The sequence below is a fragment of the Triticum urartu genome, chromosome 6, assembly GCF_003073215.2.
Source record: "Triticum urartu cultivar G1812 chromosome 6, Tu2.1, whole genome shotgun sequence".
Lineage (NCBI taxonomy): Eukaryota > Viridiplantae > Streptophyta > Magnoliopsida > Poales > Poaceae > Triticum > Triticum urartu.
The window spans coordinates 349,320,298-349,346,577 of NC_053027.1; positions in this window are offsets into that span (position 1 = coordinate 349,320,298).

Here is a 26,280-nt window from a genome sequence, read left to right on the forward strand (position 1 = left end):
GCACGATTTCTGCATTCGCGGGTACCGGGTACGTGGTGGAGCACCTTTGTAGGAATAGTCAGCTCGCGTGATAATTTGATACGTAGAAGTTGATGGTCGGGACCACAGGTTAACGACTTGGAGCGCGGTGGCTCGCCAGTTGCCACAGATCGAGTAGCCACATTTAAAATATCATTTTTTTAGCGGGGTTAAGAGTTCCGATTTTCAATGGCGTGTTATAAGTAGTAAGTAGTATTTAGAACGATTGGTATGGAGCGAAAATGGAATTCAAAGTACTACATACCTCCTTGGCGTATGGTTGTATGGTTTTTTTGCGATGGAGGTTATATGGGTTTATGTTGCGAGATGTTGAACCTGGTAGTTCTAGGGCAAATACTATGGTTTAGATTTAGATGCGGGTTTTCAATAATGAAAATCGGAAGGGGAAACCCTTCTTTGATTAAAAAAACTACTACCTCCATTCTGGTTTACTAGTCCCCATCGTACTTTGGGTCAAAGTTTGTCCACAAATTTTACTTGTAAAATGTGAATGGAAAACGAGATTTTGTTATACCCAAACAAAAAAGGACTGGATGGAGTGATTGCTTTGACACAGACGTGACCACTCATAGCGCAGGCATTGAACCGGCGCGCCGGCCAAGAGGGCCGCACTCGCTGCAGGCCCGGCTGAGCACGCCTCCTCGCCTCATGCAACCAGCTTAAGACTGCCCCACCTGCCTTCATTGAATCCGCGCGTGTGCCGGCAACACGTCCTCCCGCGAGCCGGCAGGCATTTTAGAACACAAAAAATTATTAAAATATAATTAATTTACACATGGTCTTGACTTGTTGTGCTCGCACTGGTAGCAGGAACTAGTAGAGGATTTTCTTTATTTATAACTCTCCTCACATTTTTTGGCTTTGAAGTGAATCATGGTTGTGGACATTATGTATGAATGTGCAGATATCTATGAACATGAGTTTGATGTGGAAGTTGAACTTGGAATGTCGGGCTTGCACGTGAACTATACCATGTCCAATGCTTCGTCTGTTATTGTTTGGAAAGTAATTGCTGTTATTATATGACCCAAAAAAAACATTTTGTGCCACATCAGTAGATGCATGGACATCACAACAGGCATGCTGACTAGATAAACATTTGAACCTAGCTATTATGAAGGAAATTTTGTATTGACAACAGTTTTAGATAGCAGGAGACGCCTAGCCTGCTCTGCCTCTGCTAGCTTATTTCTGGCTTCTTCCATCTCTTCTTTGGCTTGGGTGAAGAGAGCATCTTATTGCTCTTTTCGTTTCTTCAGGAACTCAGCTACATTCTCAAGGGCTGCTGCACGCTTTCTTTCAGCCTTTACTAATGACACGAGGACACGAACAGCTGACGACTCCACCTAGCTTGTGTGTAATCCAGCATCATCTGGGAATTTGCACCTTGTGTCTAATACATCATCATTAGGGAACTTGCACCTTGTTTGTAATCCAGCCTCATTTTGGAAACATGATCTCGAGGTTGACCATACTTCCCTCCTCGTAGGAACTGCATCCTGACATGAAGTTACTTCTTTTTTAGATCAATACTCAGAGCAACCTAGATCCATTTAGTAGAAGCTAGATAAACAGAACTCAGAGAAGTGAATTCAAAAGGAAAAAAAATAAAAGCAGACTACAAGGTGAGAACACCCACTTCCTACATCAAGCTAAAAACAAAAGCATTAGGACGATTAAGACTCTTCTTATCACACATCGAAGGACACCATGCTTAAGAGAAACAGAAACTACAACATATACACATCGAAGAACACGAGGCTACACGAAAGTAATTGAAAGGATGTTACTTACCAAAGCTCGTTTTACAGGTTCGGTGCAGCTCCTCTTTAACTTGCCACGCTCCCTGAAGATGTCCCTAATATCCCGTGTTTGGTCTTCATTGCTCCTCTGCATGTTCGCACTCGTGGTTTTAAAATCTCAACATGGCAAGAAAAATATACTACTAGTAATAATCGCGCATCTTGTGGGCAACATTAAAGCACTCATCTGCCATGTTAGAGCATCTCCAACAGAATCGCAATGCGCGGCACTTTAAAAAAGCGTTTATAGTGCTGAGATCGAGAAGTAGATACTAGAGAGTAGTGGATAGTTCTCAGCATAGATAGATAAAAATAATAATTCAACTACTCCTCGTTGTCCGACTCCTCCTCGGTGATGTCCTCCTCCAACGTCTGACTGTAGGCGTGAAGATACCAATCGTCATCGGATTCCCAGGGAGACGCTGCTCCTAGCCTTTGGCGACGCCACGGCATGGTGGCGCGGCGGCGGCGAGGCGAAAAAGAGCGGGGAGAGAGCGGTGGCGAGGCACAGAGTGGGGAGAGAGCGGCGGCAAGGCACAGAGCGGTGGGAGGGCGTTCGATTTTATAAAGCGCGCCGGATGCCACGCGCCAAAACTAGCGCATGCTTGGCCGCTTTTTCCCCCGCGCGCGATCCTTTCCCGACGTCTCTGCTATCTCTACTCTCTTCTCTACTATTATATTTATTTAATATTTAATATTTAATATTTATCTCTACATCCTTTACTGTCTACTTTTTTCTCTATAGGTCGTCCTATTTATATCTGACAGATAGGAGGGAAACAAATGGGAATTTTGCTAAAAGATACCCATACCCCTCTCCAGATTTGCAAATAAGTCCTTCCCTCGTTCATCCTTTTCTCCCACAAGATAAACTACACATACAAATGCATCTTGATGCGTGCAACGCATGGGCATCTTCCTAGTTCTAAAAACCTTTCCATCATTTGCCACACTACTGGTTGCAGATGAAATACCTGTCTCTACTCCCTCAACTCCCTCCTAGTGCTTGCCAATGCCGGAGCTCGCCGCAGCGAGCACAGGCACGGTCTGGCCAACCGCACAGTGCGCCACGCACTGTGTTTGTCGCCACCCCCTTGATCCTGTGCTCGTCGCTGACGACCCACAGTGCCTGCGTGAGCTGCATTGCCTTCCCCCTCGCTCATTGACACCGTTCGTCGCCGGGCGCCATGTCCAGGTGTCCTCCGGCGGAGCCCAATCCCCTCCTCTTGCTCGCCTATAAATACAGCCCTACCCAGCCCTCTCGAGCATCACCAACTCACCACACACACTCCACAAGACCGTAGGAAGCCGCAGCCCGGCCGGGCAGGCCTCGGGTCGCCATCCCTGAGCTCGATCTTGCCGACGATCCCATCGGGTCGTCCGCACGGCTCCAGCCCCTCCCAGTCATGGGCCACTCTTCTAGATCCTCCACCGTGCTTCAGTAGTGCCGTCCGACCCAGTTGGAGCCACTGGTGCAGCCTCTGGTCACGATCATCCCCAACTCCGATGACCTCCACTCTCTGCCTCCGCTTGAGAGGTCCTTTTCGACGCCGTCCGACCACACCTAGCTAATCTATGGGTACGAGCAGGTGCGCCTCAGTCTTCTCCTTCGATCTATCCCTCTAGCTCGGGCCAAGATGCCCTCCTCGCCGGCGTGTGCTCCGGTGGAGCCCCACCATGCTCTGTTTCCTTCCCCCTCCATCTCACCTGACTAGCGAGGCCCACTATCAGCCACTCTGGCCGCACCAGAAGCGGTACAATTGGAGGCGCCCCACGGGTTTACGTCTTCGACGTCACCCCCCAGATCTATTTTTATTTAAATCAAATTTAAATTTAACCAGAGAGCTTTAAACAGCCACAACTCTCTAACCGTAAGTCCAAATGAATTGATTCTTTTTGCATTGTGTTCTTTATGAAAATATCTAGAAGCACACAAAAAATGAGATTTTTCTCTGTTGTCTAGATTTTCTTGTGAATTTTAGAGTGTTTCTTGATGTTTTCTTTTTATGTTTATAATTGTTTTTAGAAGGTGAAGCTTGTCTTGAGGATCACCAGGAGGAGTGTGAACCTCACCTGCACTAAGGCAAGCTACAGCAACATTTTCATGGTGCGATTACAATGTTTGTGATTTTTGTACTTGAATGAATAATTTAGTTCATGCATTTAAATCACTAAAATAAATATACATTTATTCTGTTGATTGCTTGTTTGTGTTGATATGTTTGTTTACAGAAGATTAAGGCTAACTAATTTAGTTTACATCACTAGAAGTTATATTTGATTATGAAGAAGTAATTTGTTTATGAAAAGAATTAGTTGGCTTAATATTTTCTTGAGTGAGAAAATAATTATGCTAAGATATTGTCAAGGTTAATTCACTGAATAATCATAACCAAAAAAGCGTTTTGAGTTTCTGATATGTATGGTTAGTGCTTGATATAGTTGACCTGTTATTGCTCAAATGATAAGTGATGCATGCTTTATCATTGCATTTGCATGGAAAATCATGACATGATTACTTTTACTTTAAGTTGAACCTGATAATAACTCAACTTGAACATATCGTTGATCAGGTCATGGTGCCACTGAATCGAGTTTTTCCCAGTGCAACCACATTTGCCTTTATGGGAAGGCCTTTATTCGGTCCATTGTCATGCCTCTGGTCGGTGCCTCCAACGAGGGAACGTTATGGGCGTACGTTACCCTGGCCCAGTAAGCAGACATAACCTTGTGTGCTAGTTGTTGTTATGGTACCTTGTCCTAGGACTTAGTCCAGTGGGGAGTTGGAGTGGCCAGGAGAGTGTCATGGCAATGGAGGGGTTTTGTTAGAATGGCGTTCATCCACCCGAATGGGAGTGGGAGGCCATAGGTTCCGTGGTGTGGGTATAGTGCGCTACCTCTGCAGAGTGTATTTAATCTATCGATAGCCGAGTCCACGGTTACGAACACGCTCGAAAGTAGGTCACACCATGGGTCAACGTTTAAATAATTTTGCACACTAAGATAATAAATTTGCGCTGTTGGAAAGAAGATGGTTGAGAAACCAGTTGGTTGATGGAGACCAAGTTGTTGATCCGTCTGTGAGCCGAGAAAGATCGCCGTTTGGTTACAAGGTAAGTCGATTACGGACCAAGTTATTGGTCAGTTTGTGATCCGAGAAAGATCGTCGTTCGGTTACGAGGTAACCGGATTAAAGTCCAAGATGTTGGTCTGCTTGTGATCCGAGAGAGATCACCGTCTGGTAAGCAAGTCCGAGGGACTTGAGTCATGAGATCATGATCACTGCATTTCTAGTATGATTTTGCAATAATGATTCACTTGGTCAATTATCCTGATAGTCATTATGTTTATGCTTGTTGTGAGCTTGCAAGTACATTCAATGTACTGACTTGGCGTGTCATGCCAGCTATCAGGAAAGTCTCGTTGGAATGAAGTACTGTCCGAGTCTAGATCGTGTCCACATCGGTGTCCCTGTGCTATGGAGTCCCGCTTCGTCGTCGTTCCGCTGCCATGTAGTTGTCGTGATCGAGGCCCCTTTATGTTCACTAAATAATGTACATATTGTTCAGCCGCACCGTGTGTGTTGCTTGGCCTCACAACTTGTTGTAATATGAACCATGTTTCGCTAGCATCAATAAAGCGGTTGTATTCTGTACCAAGATGTTGTGTGTTTCCAGAAGACATGGTCTCTGGGCTGGCAATATAGGGTAAACCAGTTGCTCTTAGCCGGGGTGCCACAATGTTCGACGAGTGCGGAAGTGTTGGTGGATTCTGAGATCTCCTGAGGCTGGGGCGCTTCCTGAGGCGGGGGGACCTCAGGAGTCCGGTCGCCTATCGGGGCTACCGCGGCCTTAGGAGCGTCGTATTGTGGTACCCAGTCATCTGCTGGCTCTATTGTGGCTTCAGGGGTGCCATGTTGGTGATGCGCCATCCTGACTGTATGCATAGTGTCTAGTGGCTGTCTCTTGGCCTGGCGCTCCTCCCGGACGGCAACCAGCGCTGCGCTAGCGGAATGAGTGTGGCGGCCAGGTAAAGCACAAGGTGCTTGAGAGGACGAGGCGCCACCATCACTGGTGGGCTGGTCAGGTATCTCTTGAGGTCTTGAAATGCCATGTCGGCCTCCGGAGTCCACTCGAACGGGCCCTTCTTCTTCATCAGCTTGAAGAACGGGAGGGCGCGCTCCCCCCGCTTGGAGATGAAGCGCCCTAGTGAGGTTACGTAGCCCGCGAGTTTTTGCATTTCTTTCAGAGTCCGCGGCGGGCTCATGTCTTCTATTGCTTTGACCTTCTTCGGGTTCGCCTCGATCCCCTTGTGCGACACGAGGAAACCCAACAGCTTGCCAGAGGGGACGCCGAACACGGATTTCTCTGGGCTAAGCCGCGGGTCTACCTTGCGTAGGCTGGTGAAAGTCTCCTCCAGATCCTGAATGAGGTCCTTTCCTCCCGAGATTTCACCATAATGTCATCGACGTAGTGCTCAGCGTTCCTCCCGAGCTGCTGGTCGAGAGCGATGTGCATCAGCCGCTAGAAGGTCACTCCAGCGTTACGCAGCCCAAACGACATGCAGGTGTAGTAGTACACTCCACACGGGGTTAAGAAAGCTGTCTTCTCTATGTCCTTCACCGCCATCTTGATCCGGTGGTAACCTGAGAAAGCATCTAGGAAACATAGCAAGTCGCACTCGGTGGTGGAGTCAACGATCGGATCAATGCGCGGGAGCAGGAACGGGTCTTAAGGGCAGGCCTTGTTGAGGTTGGTAAAGTCAATGCACATGCGTTCCTTCCTACCTTTCTTGGGCATGACCACCGGGTTCGCTAGCCACTCTGGATACCGAACCTCGCGGATGACACCTGCATCTTGCAGCTTGCGGGTCTACTGGACAATAAAGGACTACTTCTCTGCGGATTATCGCCGCGCCTTCTGCTTCATCGGGCGCACATTCGAGCAGAACCTTAGGTGATGTTCGATTATCCCCCTCGGGACCCCAATCAGCTGCTTGGGCTCCCAGGCGAATACCTCCTTATTCGCGCATAGGATGTTTACCAACGCCTCTTCTTGGTTCGGGGCGAGGTCGGCACCTATGGTGAAGGTGGCTCCTGAGGCCCCGTCCTCGTCGACTAGCACCTGCTTCATCTTGGCCCGATCATGGGAAAACAATTGCTTCTTCTTCACCGGCGCAGCCCCTTGGGTCCCAGGTGCTGCTTCGCTTGCGGGGTGCGCCAGCGCCGCGGCCCTAAAGGAGAGCTTGAGGGCCATCAGGGCCTCCTTGGTGTCTCTAGCCACAGTGAGGATGCCGTTGCTTCGCGGCATCTTCATGAGGTTGTATGCAGGGTGAGTTGCTGCCATGAACTGAGCCAGGGCCGGGTACCTGAGGATAGCGTTGTATGGGAGGCCGATGTGAGCGATGTGAAGTCGATAAGCTAGTTGTGGTAGTTGTCGCGAGTACCGAAGGTGACTGGGAGGTGGATCTGCACTAGGGGCTGGTGGAACTGCCGCCAACTCTAGAGAAGGGCTTGGTGTGACGGAGCTGGCCATGTGGTACGTGGAGCAAGCCGAAAGCTTCCCCAGAGAGCACCTTGAGGCCAGCCCTACCATCAATGAGGGTCTTGGTTACCGCCACGTTGCAGATGGTGGGTGTGCAAAGCATCAGGAGCGCGCCCGAGCCGGTGGTGGTCATCGGATGGTCCCATGAGTCGAAGGTGAGGTCGGCCTTGGGCGCCTCCCATCCCGGGGGAGGTCCCTGATTGTAACACCCTGGATGTAACTTTCCCAATTTGTACTCCAACTCTTGTCGTATTCGGCGTTAAGTTAATTTATTTTCTTGGGTTCGGGTCTTTGTCTCCATGTGTTGTTATCATTGTCATGCATCTCATATCATGTCATCATGTGCATTGCATTTGCATACATGTTCATCTCATGCATTCGAGCATTTTCCCCGTTGTCCGTTTTGCATTCCGGCGCTTCGTTCTCCTCCGGTGGTCATTTGTAGCTTTCTTTCATGTGTGGGGATTAAACATTTCCGGATTGGACCAAGACTTGCCAAGCGGCCTTGGTTTACTACCGGTAGACCGCCTGTCAAGTTTCGTATCATTTGGACTTCGTTTGATACTCCAACGGTTAACCGAGGGACCGAAAAGGCCTCGTGTGTGTGCAGCCCAACACCCCTCCAGTTTGGCCCAAAACCCACCAAAACCTGCTCCATCATTTAGAGCATTCGATCACGATCACGTGGCCGAAAACCGCACCTCATTTGGACTCTCCTAGCTCCCTCTACCTCTATTTTAAGACCCCTTCCCCGAAATCCGGATCTCCTTCTCCGAAACCCTAAAATTCTACCCGCCGCCGACGGACATTGTCCGCCCCACGCCGGACATCCGCCGCCGCCAACCGGGAGCCGCCACGTGGCACCCCCGGACCACATCGCCGCCGCACCCCGCGCGGGCCCGCTCGGCCCGACCCCGGCCCCCGGGCCCAGTCGCCGCCTCTCCGCGCCCGGCTCGCAGCGCCGCCCCGCTCTCCTTCGCCGGGGCCGGCGCCTCCTCGCCTCGCCCGCCTCGACGCCGGCGAACGCCGCCGCTGCCGCCCGGTCGCCGCTCCTCCCCGCCTCGCGCCGCGCCGCCGCTCAAGCCGCCGCCTCCGCCGCCGCCGCCGACGCCACCGTCCGGCCACCGCCTCGCCTCCTCTCCGCCGCCCGGCCTCTTCCTCCCGCTCCGGCCGCCGCACCGGCTATCGACGCCGGCGAGCTCGGATCCAGCCTCGGGCCGCGTGCCACCGGAACCCTAGATCTCGGGGTTGTTTTTCCCTCTAAGTCCCTAAATTTTCAGTTCAAGTGCCCCTGTTCATAGCCTCGTAACTTTGCATCCGTAGCTCCGATTCATGCATATAGCATATCAAAATGTTCATCTCAGAGAGTACATCATTTCATCCCATTGCATCATTTTCATTTGAGTTATCTTGATGCCCAAAATGCTGTTAGAAGAGGGCTACTTGAGATAATTGTCAGATCTGCTACTCCATTTAGCTTTTTGTCATTTTTGCCATGTTTAATGTGTGCATGATATGCCCCTGAGTTCTACATATGTTTTGTTAAGGGTTTTGTCATCTTTCCAGAGGTGCAACCCATGTATTTTTGTGATGTGTGTGGTGACTAGTGCAAGCTTGCAAAGTGGTGCACTTAGTAATTCTGATTTCAGGGACTTAGCAATTCCACTAAGTCCTTGAGCTGTTTATCTCATGATGCCATATGTTCATGTTGTTTCCTAGTGATCCGTGCCTCTTTTGGGGATGATCAGTAAGGATTTTTTGTTAATCTTGTAGCGCTCTATCCATCCATGTCTTTGTTTGCAATTATGGAGCAACCTAGCTTGAGTCAATCGAGCTCTACTTTTGCTACTTTGTGAATCTGGGCAGATTGTCAACTTGTTTGCAATTTTGCCGGTGATGTTGTAGTTGATCCGTGCATGCTATGTTATTGTTCTTGCCATGTCTAGCTTGCATTTTGTGTATTATTGATTGGTGTATGCTTAGATTGTCATGACTTGCTCCGTAGTGAGTGCATCGAGCTCGTAAACATGCCTACTTGAGTTATATTTCAGCATGTGCCAGTTTTCACTAAGTCTTTGATCTGATTATGTTTTTGCTATGTTCACATGCTTGCAATTGTATTTTCTGATCACTTTTGGCTCAAGGTCACTAAGGGACTTTTGTTAAGCTCTTTGAGTAGCTCCATGCCATGCTTTACTTTGCCATGTTCAGGTCCTGTAGCATGTAGTTTTGTTGCTCCGAAGTGTGCTACCTGATCTGAAATTCCAGACAAGTGTTAATGGATGAATTGGCCGTAGCTCAGTGCTACACTTTTGTTAAGAATCTTGAATGCATCCCTTCCATGTATTTTGTTGTCATGTTTGGGTGCTTTAGCATGTTCATGTCGTTGCATTTAGATGGCTACTTGCTGTAAATCGCAGAACGTGGGCATATTTGAATCGCTTGCCATTTCCAAACCGTAACTCCGATTCCGGCGTTCTTTATATCGTTTTCAAGCGAATTCATCTTATCTTTCTAGTGGCACACTTGGATTCCCAAGTTGAGGCCAGGTTCATGAATTCCCTGTCACATCTTGCATATGCATCCCGCATCGCATCCCGCATAGCATATCATCATTGCATCATATTGTTTGATCCTTGCACGTGGTTGATTGTGTCCTTGTTGCTTGTTTGTTTTGTTTGGGTAGAGCCGGGAGACGAGTTCGCTAACGAGGATCCCGTTGAGTTTGCTTTCGAGGATCCAGTCAACTCTGACAACTGTGCAGGCAAGATGATCATACCCTCGAAATCACTACTATCTTTGCTATGCTAGTTTGCTTGCTCTTTTGCTATGCCAATGCTACAATGCCTACCACTTGCTTTCAAGCCTCCCAAATTGCCATGTCAAAACTCTAACCCACCATGTCCTAGCAAACCGTTGATTGGCTATGTTACCGCTTTGCTCAGCCCCTCTTATAGCGTTGCTAGTTGCAGGTGAAGATTGAAGGCCGTTCCTCGTTGGAACATTTATTTACTTGTTGGGATATCATTATATTGCTATGTTATCTTAATGCATCTATATACTTAGTAAAGGGTGGAAGGCTCGGCCTCTCGCCTAGTGTTTTGTTCCACTCTTGCCGCCCTAGTTTCCGTCATATCGGTGTTATGTTCCCGGATTTTGCGTTCCTTACGCGGTTGGGTTATAATGGGAACCCCTTGATAGTTCGCCTTGATTAAAGAGCAATGCCCAACCTTGGTTTTACCATTTGCCACCTAGCCTCTTTTTCCCTTGGGTTTCCGGAGCCCGAGGGTCATCTTATTTAAACCCCCCCGGGCCAGTGCTCCTCTAAGTGTTGGTCCAACCTAGAGCCCCTTGCAGCGCCACCTCGGGGAAACTCGAGGGCTGGTTTTAGCTGTACGGATTGCTTATCTGAGTGTTCCCTGAGAAAGAGATATGTGCAGCTCCTATCGGGATTTGTCGGCACATTCGGGCGGTGTTGCTGGTCTTGTTTTAACCTGTCGAAGTGTCTTGATGTACGGAGATACCGAGTCTGATCGGAACATCTTGGGAGGAGGTCTATTCCTTCGTTGACCGTGAGAGCTTGTCATGGGCTAAGTTGGAACTCCCCTGCAGGGATTTGAACTTTTGAAAGCTGTGCCCGCGGTTATGGGCAGATGGGAATTTGTTAATGTCTGGTTGTAGATAACTTGAACCTTAACTTAATTAAAATAAATCATCTGGGTGTGTTACCGTGATGGCCTCTTCTCGGCGGAGTCCGGGAAGTGGACACGGTGTTGGAGTAATGTTTGCGCAGGCTGTTCCCTAGTTTCTCACTCGCGCTTTGTCTCCTCTTCTCGCTCTATTTTGCGAATAAGTTAGCCACCATATTTTTGCTAGTCGCTTGCTGCAGCTCCACATATATTTACCTTGCCATACCTATAAGCTTAAATAGTCTTGATCGTGAGGGTGCGAGATTGCTGAGTCCCTGTGGCTCACAATTTACTATTACACCAGATGCAGGCCCTGATGATTCCACTCCAGGAGACGTGTTTGAGCTCAAGTGGGAGTTCGACGAAGACTCTCAACGTTACTATGTTTCCTTTCCTGATGATCAGTAGTGGTGCCTAGTTGGGGGTGATTGGGACCGTGTCGCATGTTGGGTTCTCTTTTATTTTGGCGCCGTAGTCGGGCCATGAGTGTTTGGATGATGTAATGTTATCTATGTACTTGATTGACGTGGCGAGTGTAAGCCAACTATGTTATCTCCCCTTTATGATTTATATTACATAGGATGTTGTGAAGATTGCCTAACTTGCGACATATGCCTTCAATGCGATTATGTCTCTAAGTCGTGCCTCGACACGTGGGAGCTATAGTCGCATCGAGGGTGTTACACTGCTACACAGAGGCGGTGCCCACTTGGCGGAACAACTGCTTCACGTGGAGATATGAGGGCGGTTCCTGCGAGCCACCGAGGATGGCTCCAACAGCGAGGGGCACTGGTGCTGCGAAGTGCACGACAGGAAGAGATCGCGCAGCTCTACCCAGGAGGCCACCGATGATCCTGACAGGCTGAGCAGCCAGGCGCACGGCACGCCGACTATGGCCATGGGAAACCAGTTGGCCATGACCCTATCATCTCCTCTGGCTTCTCAAATAGCCTACTCGTACACCAGCATGAAGGCGACTAGATCCCCCGCGCCATTGTAGCGAGGCGGCATATTCGGCTTGAACTTGTGCGGCCACTGCACCTGTCGTAAGGCGGGGGTGAAGGCCCGGAGGCCCATGGCGCCTCCATGCGCGCCCGTCGATCCAGCCGGTGGGGTGGCGCCGGCCATGAGGGCCAAACAGAGAGACGAAGCGGGCGGAGGGGCGGAACGAGCAGAGAGGGGGAGCTCCGGCGCACCCCTACCTAGCACGCCAAATGTCGGATTAAGGGTTCCGGCAAACCCATGTGAGGTTCAAACTCTAGGGTGCGCATGAAGAACACTCTCTTCCTAGCTCGCTCACTCAACAACCCCACGGCCTAGTTCGACGGACCCAAAGAACAAGAGACACGAGGGTTTATATTGGTTCGGGCCACCTTGCGGTGTAATACCCTACTCCAGTTTGTGGGTGGATTGCCTCGACGGGCTGAGGGTGAACTAGTACAATGGATGAACAGCCTCGGGAATTGAGGTGTTCTTGAGCTAGATGAGCTAGTGAGCTCGTTAGGGTGGCCAGCTCATCAGGGTGGAATGAATCTGATCCCCCTCTATGGTGGTGGCTAAGTCCTATTTATAGTGGCCTTGGTCCTCTTCCCAAATGTTTAGGCGGGAAGGGATCCCACAACGGCCAAGTTTGAAGTGGGACAACTAGTACAAGTTATCCTGACAAAGGTAGTCTTTGCCTTCCAAAGGCTCTGGTGGTGACGCTGCTGTGGGCTCCGCAATGACCTCTGTCCTACCGCCCTGCTGGTCTTGGTCTTGTTGAACCGATATGGAAACCTTTGTCTGATGCCTCGGGACCATGTGCCTGCGCCTGCCTCCTTAGCACCAAAGAGGAAACTGACACACTACACCCGCTGGCGCCTGCCTCGCCTTGGTTGTCATGGCTCACGTCACGTGAACCTCGAGAGATGCCCCTTGCATAGATATCTCCACTTCTCGGGAGCCGGCCTAGTGAGGCCACCCTCAAGGAGGTCTTGGTGTCGTTCGCCTCGCAAGGCATGCCCCCTCGCGAGCATCTTGGGTCGTCGCTGCTCAAGCTGGGCCATACCGGGTCATTGGTGGAGCCACGCTCGCGGGCCGCATGCAGGCAAGTCTGAGTACCCCTGGTCCCAGCACATCGACAAAATGCAAGAAACTCAAAATCTCGTTCCAAAAAATTGCAAACAGAAAGAAGGGAAAAGTCAAACGAATACGTCCGGCACCTAGCTAGTCTTCTCATCTTCTCACCAGCATGGAGCTAAGTGCTTCCACTGGGTGTGGGCATAGTCATTGGGAGATAGTGTCGACGGCCAGCGCGGAGCATGGTGCTTCCACTTGGACGTGAGTGGGAGCTCTCGTGAGGCCCGAGGGCGGCACTCAGGAGACTCCGGGGCGTGTACAGCCCCAACTCATTATTATGTGCGAGTGTCACGAGCGTAGACCTTCGCGTATTTCCATGGTGCCTCTCGAGGGCCCCGCCCCGCGCCTCCCCCGACCACCGTTGGGACGTCCGGAAACCAGGACAATACCAAGGGGCAAGGGGGACGCTGGCGGTGCCCCTAGCGACCACAGGCCCTCTACCAGGTGAAGGGCTTGTGGGTGCCTTCCCCGATAGGGGTCCTACCTTTGTGCGGTGCCTTGCTCCACGCGACGCGAAGGAGGCCCTGGCATTGGGCTCCCCCCGTGCAGCCCCCAATGCGTTCCATCCGCCTGCAGTGGGGCCATCATCCTGGGGCCCCTAGCTGCTGTTGTGACTTGGTTCACCTGTGGTCCATGGTTAGCTTAATCGTGCTCCTGAGATATCGGCTGTACCAAGTGGCTATTGTCATCGAAGGTCTTAGTGAAGCTCCCGGGCGGCTCGCGGAGAGCCTCGGCCTCGCATGCCCCCGACACCTAGCCTGGTGAGGGGAACGAGTAGGGGCCTTCTCTTGGCTAGTGCAGCAGGTCCATCATGGGAGGTCGTAGGCATCCGAGGCTGCCGCGCCAGCGTCGCCGCCTGGCCGTCCTGCGTCGTTGGCCACTAGGCTCAGCGCCAGGTTCCGGTGGCCGTAGGGCGGCATCTTGGCGTGGCCCCAGGGGGACCGCCCGAGCTTGCCTTGCCCGGAGGTAGCATACCTTGGGTAGGATGAGTGGCGCTTTGGGCCGGGTTGGCGTTGTTGTGTCCCCCAGGCTCTCCAAGGGAGGGCGCGCTGGCGTGGCGGCAGTGGGCGCTTGCCCTCAGCGTCTCTTGCGACATAGGCAGGGTGCAGAAGGGTGTCGCGCCCCGGCAAGCGGCATCAAGCAGCTCGGTGACCCGCTCCAGCAGGGCATCACGGCCGCCTTCTACCAGCTGCATCGCAGCATCTATCGCGCCATGATGAGCGCGACTTGTATGTTCGACAGCTCTTGGCGAGTGTGTGGCGCCGTCGGCGCGGCATAGCTGGAGGATCATGTGGTGGCGCGAGTTCGACCTGGAGCGAGGGCGAGCGGCGGCGGCCCACTCCACCCGCGACCGATGACATTGGGCGGCTTGCGGGCCGCCAGGAGCGTAGAGTGGAGATCCTCTTGGGAGGACGGCAATGCTCAGGCAGGTCGAGCAGCCCAGTTCTCAACATGAGCCCTCAGAGCGTCAGCCATGAGAATGGCGGGGCGGTGGCAGATCGATTGGAAGAAGAGGGGCTCCAGTGCACCCCTACCTAGCGCACCAAATGTCGGATTTCAGGCTCCGCAGACTCTTGATAGTTTCGATCTCTGGGGTGCCTGCGTAGAACTCAACCTCCCCTGTTTGCCTACTCGCCAGTCTCACGGCCTAGATCAATGAACAAGAAGGTAATGGGACACATCAGTTTACCCAGGTTCGGGCCACCTTGCGGTGTGAACCCCTACTCCTACTTTGTGGTGGATTGGCCTTGAGATGGGATGAGGATGAACTACTATAGTGGAAGAACAACCTCAGTAGGTGTGCTCTTGAGCTGGTGAGCTGGTGGGGATGGAATGGATCTGAAACCCCTCCACGGTGGTGGCTAGGTCCTATTTATAGTGTCCTGGGTACTCTTCCCAAATGAAGGCGGGAAGGGATCCCACAACGGCCAAATTCGAAGGGAGACAACTAGTACATCTTATCCTGACAAAAGAAGTCTTCTCCTGCAAAGCTTCTGGTCGTGACGCTGTGGTGGGCTCGGTAACAACCTCCGTCCCGCCGTTCTGGTGGTCTTGGTCTTGTTGCATGGGAATAGAAACCTTTGGCTGATTCCTCGGGACTCTGTGCCTGCACTTTCCTCCTTAGCACCAAAGAGGAAATTGCTATCCTACGCCTGCTGGCACCTGTCTGGCCTTGGTCGTCATGGCTCACGTCATTCGAACCTCGCGAGGTGAGGCTTGCATAGAAATGTCCGCTCCTTAGGAGCCAGCCTGGGGAGGCCGCTTCTTCTGGAGGTCTTGGTGTCGCTCGCCTCACGAGGCTTGGCCCCACGCGAGGGTCTTGAGTTGTTGATCCTGATGATGGGTTGTACCAGGCCTTTGATGGAGCCACACCGTTGGCCGCAGGCATGCAAGTCTGGTGCCGCTGTTCCCAGAACGCCGACATTACCCGTGGTGGTGACTTCGACCCCCACCCATGAGGCCCTGCGGTAGCAACCGTCAGCCTGCAGCCAGAGGCCATCAAGCCCCGCGGTCGACAGCGCACCCTCGAAGAAATGTGAGAGTGGGAGCCCGATGCTAGTAGTCCTCTCCGACCACACGACGAACTCCAGGAACGCATCCGCCGAGTGGGAGCGCGACCGAGGAGGCCGGGCGACCATAGCGCGCCTCCCCCCATCGCAGGAGCTGCCCCGTCCTTGGTGGATGCCTGAGGCGACGCCTGCTCTCGAAGAGGTGTCCTGGCGCCCCCGAGGGACCACCACCAGGGTCGCGACATACTTACAGGGGCATCCGCAGCCTCTCTTGGGAGGCGGCGAACCCGGGCCCTCCTTGGGGGGCTTCCCCTTTTCTGCGGCTGAGTACCTCCTCGCCGGTGCCATGGATGCACTAGCAGGACGGTGAGACAAGGAATAAGAAAGAAGAGCAAGCAACGAGAAGATGAAGATGGGCAGGGGGCTCCGCCCCTCCCCCCATTTATAGTTAGAGGGAGGCCAGCCACCGGCCTCCATGATCCGCGGTAATGATGACTCTTTTCTGCATCCAGCAGGCTCTCGTCAAGTTAACGGTTGCCGAGGCTGCTGATGACCCACAAGTATAGGGGATCTATCGTAGTCCTTTTGATAAGTAAGAGTGTCGAACCCAATGAGGAGGAGAAGGAAATGACAAGCAGTTTTCAGTAAGGTATTCTCTGCAAGCACTGAAATTATCGGTAATAGATAGTTTTGTGATTAGGTAATTCGTAAAGGGTAACAAGTAACAAGTAACACAAGTAAACAAGGTGTAGCAAGGTGGCCCAATCCTTTTTGTAGCAAAGGACAAGCCTGGACAAATTCTTATATAAAGGAAAGTGCTCCCGAGCACACATGCGAGTTATTGTCAAGCTAGTTTTCATCATGCTCATGTGATTCACGTTCATTACTTCGATAATTTGATATATGGGTGGACCGGTGCTTGGATACTTCCCTCCCTTGAACAAGAATCCCACTTATGATTAACCCCCCTACCAAGCATACGCAACTACGAAAGAAGAATTAAGGTAAACCAAACCATAGCATGAAACATATGGATCCAAATCAGTCCCTTACGAAGCAATAGTAACATCAATACGTTCTATCTCAGGAGGTGCAATATCATCCATAATTTATTTTTATAAAGTATAAGGTATTACACTGACACTAGCACCCATATCACATAAGCCATGATAACAGTGATCTCCTATTTTAACAGAAACAACAGGCATGCCAACAACATGTCTATGTTTATTTTTAGTGTCGGGTCTAGCAATACTAGGTTCAATACTAGGTTCAACTCTAATTTTCTCAGAGGGTGTAGGTATTCTAGCATTAGTCTTACGAACCACAGTTGAAGCTTTAGCATGATCCTTTATTCTAACAGGGAAAGGTGGTTTCTCGATATAAGCGGTAGGAACACTAGGATCAACATTATAAGTGATAGTCTTTTCTTCAACTTTAATAGGTTCAACAAGTTTTACTTCAATGGGAGGGTGATATTTAAACCACTTCTCCTTAGGGAGATCAACATGAGTAGCAAATGATTCACAGAAAGAAGCTACTATCTCAGAGTCAAGACCATATTTAGTGCTAAATTCACGAAAAGCATTGGTATCCATAAAAGATTTAATACAATCAAACTTAGGTGCTATACCTGACTTCTTACCTTCGTCTAGTTCCCAATCTTCAGAGTTGCATTTAGTTCTTTCCAATAAATCCCATCTGAATTCAATAGTCTTCATCATAAAAGAACTAGTACAAGAAGTATCCAGCATGGAGCGGTTATTGAGAGAAAGCCGAGCATAAAAATTTGAATAACAATTTCTCTTGAGAGCTCATGATTGGAGCATGAATATAACATTGACTTAAGCCTTCCCCAATCTTGAGTGATACTTTCTCCTTCGCGAGGCCAAATATTATGTATATAATTACGATCACGATGAACCAGATGCATAGGATAAAACTTTTGATGAAATTCCAATTTCAATCGGTTGTAGTTCCATGATCCAATATCATCACATAGCCTAAACCATGTCAATGCCTTTCCCTTCAAAGATAAAGGGCATACCTTCTTCTTGATAACATCCTTGGGCATACCTGCAAGCTTAAATAATCCACAAACTTCATCCACATAGATTAGGTGCATATCGGTATGTAATGTTCCATCTCATGTAAAAGGATTAGCTAGCAGTTTCTCTATCATACCCGAAGGAATTTCAAAGGAAAAATTTTCAGTAGGTTCAGTAGGTTGAGGAGCAAATGTTTGCTCTACTGGTCGGGGTGAAGATACCCCGAACAAGCCCCTCAAAGGATGATTTTCCATAGTAACAAGTGACAGTAAATTTCAGCACACTATATAAAATTTTCCTTACCTAATTCCACCTACCAAAGGTGCTTCACTCCCCAGCAACGGTGCCAGAAAAGAGTCTTCATGACCCACAAGTATAGGGGATCTATCGTAGTCCTTTTGATAAGTAAGTTTGTCGAACCCAATGAGGGGCAGAAGGAAATGACAAGCACTTTTGTGTAAGGTATTCTCTACAAGCACTGAAATTATCGGTAATAGATAGTCTTGTGATAAGGTAATTCGTAATGGGTAACAAGTAACAAAAGTAAACAAGGTGCAGAAAGGTGGCACAATCCTTTTTGTAGCAAAGGACATGCTCATATGATTTGCGTTCATTACTTTGATAATTTGATATGTGGGTGGACCGGTGCTTGGGTACTGCCCTTCCTTGGACAAGCATACCACTTATGATTAACCCCCCTCGCAAGCATCCACAACTACGAAAGAAGAATTAAGGTAAACCTAACCATAGCATGAAACATATGGATCCAAATCAGCCCCTAACGAAGCAGCGCATAAACTAGGGTTTAAGCTTCTGTCACTCTAGCAACCCATCATCTACTTATAACTTCCCAATGCTTTCCCCTAGGCCCAAACAATGGTGAAGTGTCATATAGTCGACGTTCACATAACACAACTAGAGGAAAGACAACCTACATCTCAAAAAGTCTAACGAATACCAAATTCACATGACTACTTATAACAAAACTTCTCCCATGTCCTCAGGAACAAACGTAGATACTCACAAATCATATTCATGTTCATAATCAGCGGGGTTTTAATATGCATAGAGGATTTGAACATATAATCTTCCACCGAATAAACCAACTAGCATCAACTACAAGGAGTAATCAACACTACTAGCAACCCACAGGTACCAATATGAGGTTTTGAGACAAAGATCGGATACAAGAGATGAACTAGGGTTTGAGAGGATATGGTGCTGGTGAAGATGTTGATGAAAGATTGACCCCCTCCCGATGAGAGGATCGATGGTAATGACGATGATGACGATTTCCCCCTCCTAGAGGGATGTTTCGCCAGCAAAACAGCTCCGTCAGAGCCCTAGATTGGTTCCGCCAAGGTTCCACCTCGAGACTGCGGTGCTTCGTCGCGAAAGCTTCCTTCTAATTTTTTTCTATGGCAAAAGAGAACTTATACCAGAAGATGGGCATCGAGGGGCTTCCAGGTGACCCACGAGGCAGGGGGCGTGTCCAGGCGGTAGGGGGCGCCCTCCACCCTCGTGGACAGTGGGTGGCCCCCCTCTGGTGCTTTCTTCGCCCAATATTTTTAATATATTCCAAAACTGACTTTCATGGAGTATCAGGACTTTTGGAGTTGTGCAGAATAATTCTCTAATATTTGCTCCTTTTCTAGCCTAGGATTACAGCTACCACCATTCTCGCTCTTCATGTAAACCTTGTAAAATAAGAGAGAAAAGGCATAACTATTGTGACATAATGTGTAATAACAGCCCATAATGCAATAAATGTCGATATAAAAGCATGATGCAAAATGGACGTATCAACTCCCCCAAGCTTAGACGTCGCTTGTCCTCAAGAGGAAGCCGATATCGAAAAATATGTCCACATGTTTAGATATAGAGGTGTTGATAAATAAAATATGGACATGAGGACATCATGATCATTCGTAGAATAGCAACATATATATTGTCATATGATTTCTTATGCTGAAGTAACAATCTATTCACAATGTAAAGTATGAATTAGAAACTTCATTGAAAAACTAGCAAACTATAATCTCGGTCATTAAAGCAATTGCAATTTATCATAACATCAGAAAGAGTCAATATAAGAGCTTTTCAACAAGTCCACATACTCAACTATCATTTAGTCCTTCACAATTGCTAACACTCATGCAATACTTATCGGTATGAAGTTTTAATCGGACACAGAGAAAGATAGGGGCTTATAGTTTTTCCTCCCAACCTTTTACCTCAAGGGTAATGTCAACCATAATGCTTTATGAAAACCCACATCCAATTGGATATATATATATCAGGATCTTTCCAATACATAGTGCTTGCCAAAGGATAATGTGTAAAAGGAAAAGTGTAGATCACCATGACTCTTGTATAAGGTATAAGACAAAAATAAAAGATAGGACCTTCGCAGAGGGAAGCAGAGATTGTCATGTGCTTTTATGGTTGGATGCACAAAATCTTAATGCAAAAGAACGTCACTTTATATTGCTGCTTGTGATAGGGACCTTTATTATGCAGTCTATTGCTTTTATTTCCTCCATATCACAAGCTCGTATAAAGCTTATTTTCTACACACTGATAGATCATACATATTTAGAGAGCAATTTTTATTGCTTGCAACAATGACAACTTACTTGAAGGATCTTACTCAATCCGTAGGTAGATATGGTGGACTCTCATGGCAAAACTGGGTTTAAGGATATTTGGAAGCACAAGTAGTATCTCTACTTGGTGCAAAGAATTTTGCTAGCATGAGGGGGAAAGGCAAGCTCAACATGTTGGATGATCCATGACAATATAATTTATTTTGGATATAAGAAAACATAACCCATTACGTTGTCTTCCTTGTCCATAATCAACTTTTTAGCATGTCATATTCTAATGAGTGCTCACAATCATAAAAGATTTCCAAGATAGTATATTTATATGCGAAAACCTCTCTTTCTTTATTACTTCCTATTAATTGCAATGATGACCAAAACTATGTTTGTCAACTCTCAACAACTTTTATTCATCATACTCTTTATATGTGAAGTCATTACTCTCCATAAGATCAATATGATCTCTTTATTTCTTTTTTTATTCCCTCAAGATCATAGCAAGATAACCAAGCCCTCGACTCAAGACTAATCTTTATTATATATAGCTCACGGACTCGATTACATAGATAAGGATCAACACAAAAACACAAAGCTAGATCATACTAAACTTTATTCTACTAGATCAACATATAACCAAAAGGATCAAACTAAGAAAAACGGTAAATATTGAAGTGTGATGATGATACGATTCCGGGGCACCTCCCCAAAGCTTGGCAGTTGCCAAGGGGAGTGCCCATACCCATGTGTTTATGTCTCTTTCTTCGAAGGTAGTGATGTGATATTTTTAGCGATGATGCCCCTTAGGATACGGTTCTCTTCCTCGAGCTTATTGACTTGCTGCTTCAGATCCATTATTTCCTTACGGAGTTTACCCACGACCGCTAAAGGTTCTTTCACCCATGGATATTGCATAGCTGCGGGAGAACAAGTAACACTCTTTTTCATATTTTCATAAGAAAGAAATCTAGCATTGGGAGGAATGACCGAATTTGGAATTGCTGAGCTCTTGAGTTCCTCCATCATAAATCTGGCTTGGAGGCGAGAGGTAACTTCTTGATCTTCCTCCATGGCATCCATCCTTTTCAAGTCGGCCTCCATCTCTTCCTCAGTTGATGGCCCAAAGTGATCGGCATCGCTGTTTGCTTTCGGCCACGGTGTCGGGTGAGATAGCCGTCTCTCCCCGACTGACTCTTGAGAAGACATCTTGATCTAGTCTGCGGCAGAAACAACTCAAAACAAAAATAGAGGATTTTGTTGTGGTACGGTGGTCAAGACCTTCGGGAGATTATATGATGAATTTTTACCGACCAAAAGAAATATCGTGCAAGAAAACAGAGTCCGGAGGGCACACGAGGTGCCCACAAGGCAGGGGGCGCGCCCTCCACCCTCATGGATGCCTCGTGTCCTTTCCGGACTACTTCTTATTTTCCTATTTTCTTAAGTATTCCAAAACGGATAATTTTTTTTGTTAGAACTATTTTGGACTCGGTTTACTTAGCGTACCACATACCTATTCCTTTTCGGAGTCTGAAACATTCTGGAAAGTGTCCCTTATGTACTCCTCCGGGGTTACGGTGTCAATTACATTACATTTATGGGATTACCTGAGATATAATGTTTGATTCTTTGACCGTTCACCACCTTCGGATTTGTGCCTTCGAATTTGTTGATTTTTATGGCACCGGAACGACAGACCTCCTCGATAACGTAAGGACCTTCCCATTTAGAGAGGATTTTTCCTGCAAAAAATCTTAAACGAGAGTTGTACAACATAACATAATCACCTGCATTAAACTCACGCTTTTGTATCCTTTTGTCATGCCATCTTTTAACTTTTTCTTCAAACAGTTTGGCATTCTCATAGGCTTGGATTCTCCACTCATTAAGTGAGCTAATGTCAATTAGTCTCTTCTCACCGGCAAGTTTGAAATCATAATTGAGCTTTTTAATGGCCCAATATGCCTTATGTTCTAGTTCGATAGGTAAGTGACATGCTTTTCCATAAACCATTTCATACGGAGACATGCCCATAGGATTTTATATGCAGTTCTATAGGCCCATAATGCATCATCAAGTTTCTTGGACCAATTCTTTCTAGATTTATTAACAGTCTTTTGCAAAATTAATTTAGTCTCTCTATTACTCAGTTCTACTTGACCACTAGACCGTGGGTGGTATGGAGATGCAATTCTATGATTAAAATCATACTTACCAAGCATTTTAAAAAAAGCACCATGAATAAAATGTGAACCACCATCGGTCATTAAGTATCTAGGGACTCCAAACCTCATAAAAATAACTTCTTTAAGAATCTTAATAGAGGTGTTATGATCAACACTACTAGTTGGAATAGCTTCTACACACTTAGTAATGTAGTCAATAGCAACTAAAATATGTGTATACCCATTAGAGGAAGGAAACGGTCCCATATAATCAAAGCCCCAAACATCAAATGGTTCAGTAACAAGTGAATAGTTCATAGGGATTTCTTGACATCTACTAATATTACCAAATCTTTGACATTCATCACAAGATAAGACAAAATTATGGGCATCTTTGAAAAGAGTAGGCCAATAAAAACCGGATTGCAATACCTTATGTGCAGTTCTATCTCCTGTGTGGTGTCCTCCATAAGCCTCGGAGTGACACTTGCGTAGGATATGTTCCTGTTCATGCTCAGGTACACAACGCCTAATAACACCATCTCCTTCTTTATAAAGGTGTGGGTCATCCCAGAAGTAATGTCTCAAATCATAGAAAAACTGTTTCTTTTGCTGGTATGTGAAACTAGGTGGTATAAATTTAGCAACAATGTAATTAGCATAATCATCATACCAAGGAGCTGTAGGAGAAGGATTTATGACAGCTAATTGTTCATCAGGAAAACTATCATCAATAGGGAGTGGGTCATCAAGAACATTTTCTAACCTAGACAAGTTGTCTGCAACGGGGTTCTCAGCTCCCTTCCTATCAATAATATGCAAATCAAATTCTTGTAGCAAGAGAACCCATCTAATAAGTCTAGGTTTAGCATCTTTCTTTTCCATAAGGTATTTAATAGAAGCATGATCAGTGTGAATAGTTACTTTAGAATCAACAATATATGGTCTGAACTTATCACAAGCAAATACAACTGCTAAAAATTCTTTTTCATTAGTAGCATAATTTCTCTGGGCACTGTCTAGAGTTTTACTAGCATACTGGATAACATTTAATTTCTTGTCAATTCTTTGTCCTAGAACAACACCAACAACATAATCACTAGCATCACACATAATTTCAAAGGGTAAATTCCAATCAGGTAGCTGAACAATAGGTGCAGAAATCAAGGCTTTCGTAAATATTTCAAATGCTTCTACACAATCATCATCAAAGACAAAAGGAACATCTTTTTGTAAGAGATTAGTCAGAGGCCTAGAAATTTTTGAGAAGTCTTTAATGAACCTCCTATAAAAACCAGCATGACCAAGGAAACTTCTTATACCTTTAATGTCCTTAGGACACGACATCTTTTTAATAGCATCAACTTTAGCTTTATCAACTTCAATACCTCTTTCGGAAATTTTATGCTCCAAGACAATACCTTCATTAACCATAAAGTGTCACTTCTCCCAATTCAAGACAAGATTAGTTTCTTCACATCTCTGCAAAACTCAATCAAGGTTGCTTAAGAAATCATCAAAAGAAGTTCCATACACGGAGAAATCATCCATGAAAACCTCAACAATCTTTTCACAAAAGTCAGAGAATATAGCAGTCATACATCTTTGGAAGGTAGAAGGTGCATTACACAAACCAAAAGGCATACGTCTATAAGCAAAGATACCAAAAGGGCAAGTAAAAGTGGTCTTTTACTAACCCTCTTTCAACACAGGTATTTGAGAGAAACCAGAATAACTATCTAGAAAGCAAAAATGTGTATTTTGGATAATATTTCTTGCATTTGATCAATAAAAGGTAAAGGGTAATGATCCTCTCTAGTACCTTTATTTAATTTATGGAAATCAATTACCATTCTATAACCTGTAACAATTCTTCGTGGGATCAATTCGTCTTTATCGTTAGGAACAACAGTAATACCTCCCTTCTTAGGGACACAATGGACATGACTTACCCACTGAGTATCAACAACATGATAAATTATACCTGCCTCCAGAAGCTTTAGTATTTCATTTCATACCACTTCTTTCATCTTAGGATTTAACCGTCGTTGGTGATCAACAACCGGTTTAGCGTCTTTCTCCAATTTTATTCTGTGCTAACATAGAGTGGGACTAATGCCCTTAAGATCATCAAGAGTATATCCAATAGCAACATGGTGCTTCTTCAGAGTTTTCAATAATTTCTCTTCTTACTGCTCTGAAAGTTTAGCACTAATAATAATAGCATATATATTCTTTTCATCAAGATAAGCATATTTAAGAGTATCAGGTAATGGTTTAAGCATATAATAATAGCATATATATTCTTTTCATAAAGATAAGCATATAATAATAGCATATATATTATTTTCATCAAAATAGGTCCCTGTTTAAAGAATACTTCATCTATTCCCCTTCTTTTATTCATAAACATATCATTTTCATGGTCTAGCAAATATTGTTCTAAAGGATCATTAGGAGGCACGGCAATAGAAGCAAGACCAATAATTTCATCTTTACAAGGCAATTCTTTATCATGGGGTTGTCTACGAAATTTAGCAGAATTGAAGTCATGAGACATATCCCCTAAACCAACAGTAACAACATCCTTTTCGCAGTCTATATAAGCATTAACAACATTCAAGAAGGGTCCACAAAATATAATGGGTCAAAAGTCATCTTGTGGGGAAGCAAGAACAAGAAAATCAGTAAGATATTTAATATCTAACAATCCCAACTGGTGAAATAGTATCTCTATTGGCATGCTTAATAGTAACATCAATACGTTCTATCTCAGGAGGTGCAATATCATCCATAATTTATTTTTATAAAGTATAAGGTATTACACTGACACTAGCATCCATATCACATAAGCCATGATAACAGTGATCTCCTATTTTAACAGAAACAACAGGCATGCCAACAACAGGTCTATGTTTATTTTTAGTGTCGGGTCTAGCAATACTAGGTTCAATACTAGGTTCAACTCTAATTTGCTCAGAGGGTGTAGGTATTCTAGCATTAGTCTTACGAACCACAGTTGAAGCTTTAGCATGATCCTTTATTCTAACAGGGAAAGGTGGTTTCTCGATATAAGCGGTAGGAACACTAGGATCAACATTATAAGTGATAGTCTTTTCTTCAACTTTAATAGGTTCAACAAGTTTTACTTCAATGGGAGGGTGATATTTAAACCACTTCTCCTTAGGGAGATCAACATGAGTAGCAAATGATTCACAGAAAGAAGCTACTATCTCAGAGTCAAGACCATATTTAGTGCTAAATTCACGAAAAGCATTGGTATCCATAAAAGATTTAATACAATCAAACTTAGGTGTTATACCTGACTTCTTACCTTCGTCTAGTTCCCAATCTTCAGAGTTGCATTTAGTTCTTTCCAATAAATCCCATCTGAATTCAATAGTCTTCATCATAAAAGAACTAGTACAAGAAGTATCCAGCATGGAGCGATTATTGAGAGAAAGCCGAGCATAAAAATTTGAATAACAATTTCTCTTGAGAGCTCATGATTGGAGCATGAATATAACATTGACTTAAGCCTCCCCAAATCTTGAGTGATACTTTCTCCTTCGCGAGGCCAAATATTATGTATATAATTACGATCATGATGAACCAGATGCATAGGATAAAACTTTTGATGAAATTCCAATTTCAGTCGGTTGTAGTTCCATGATCCAATATCATCACATAGCCTAAACCATGTCAATGCCTTTCCCTTCAAAGATAAAGGGAATACCTTCTTCTTGATAACATCCTTGGGCATACC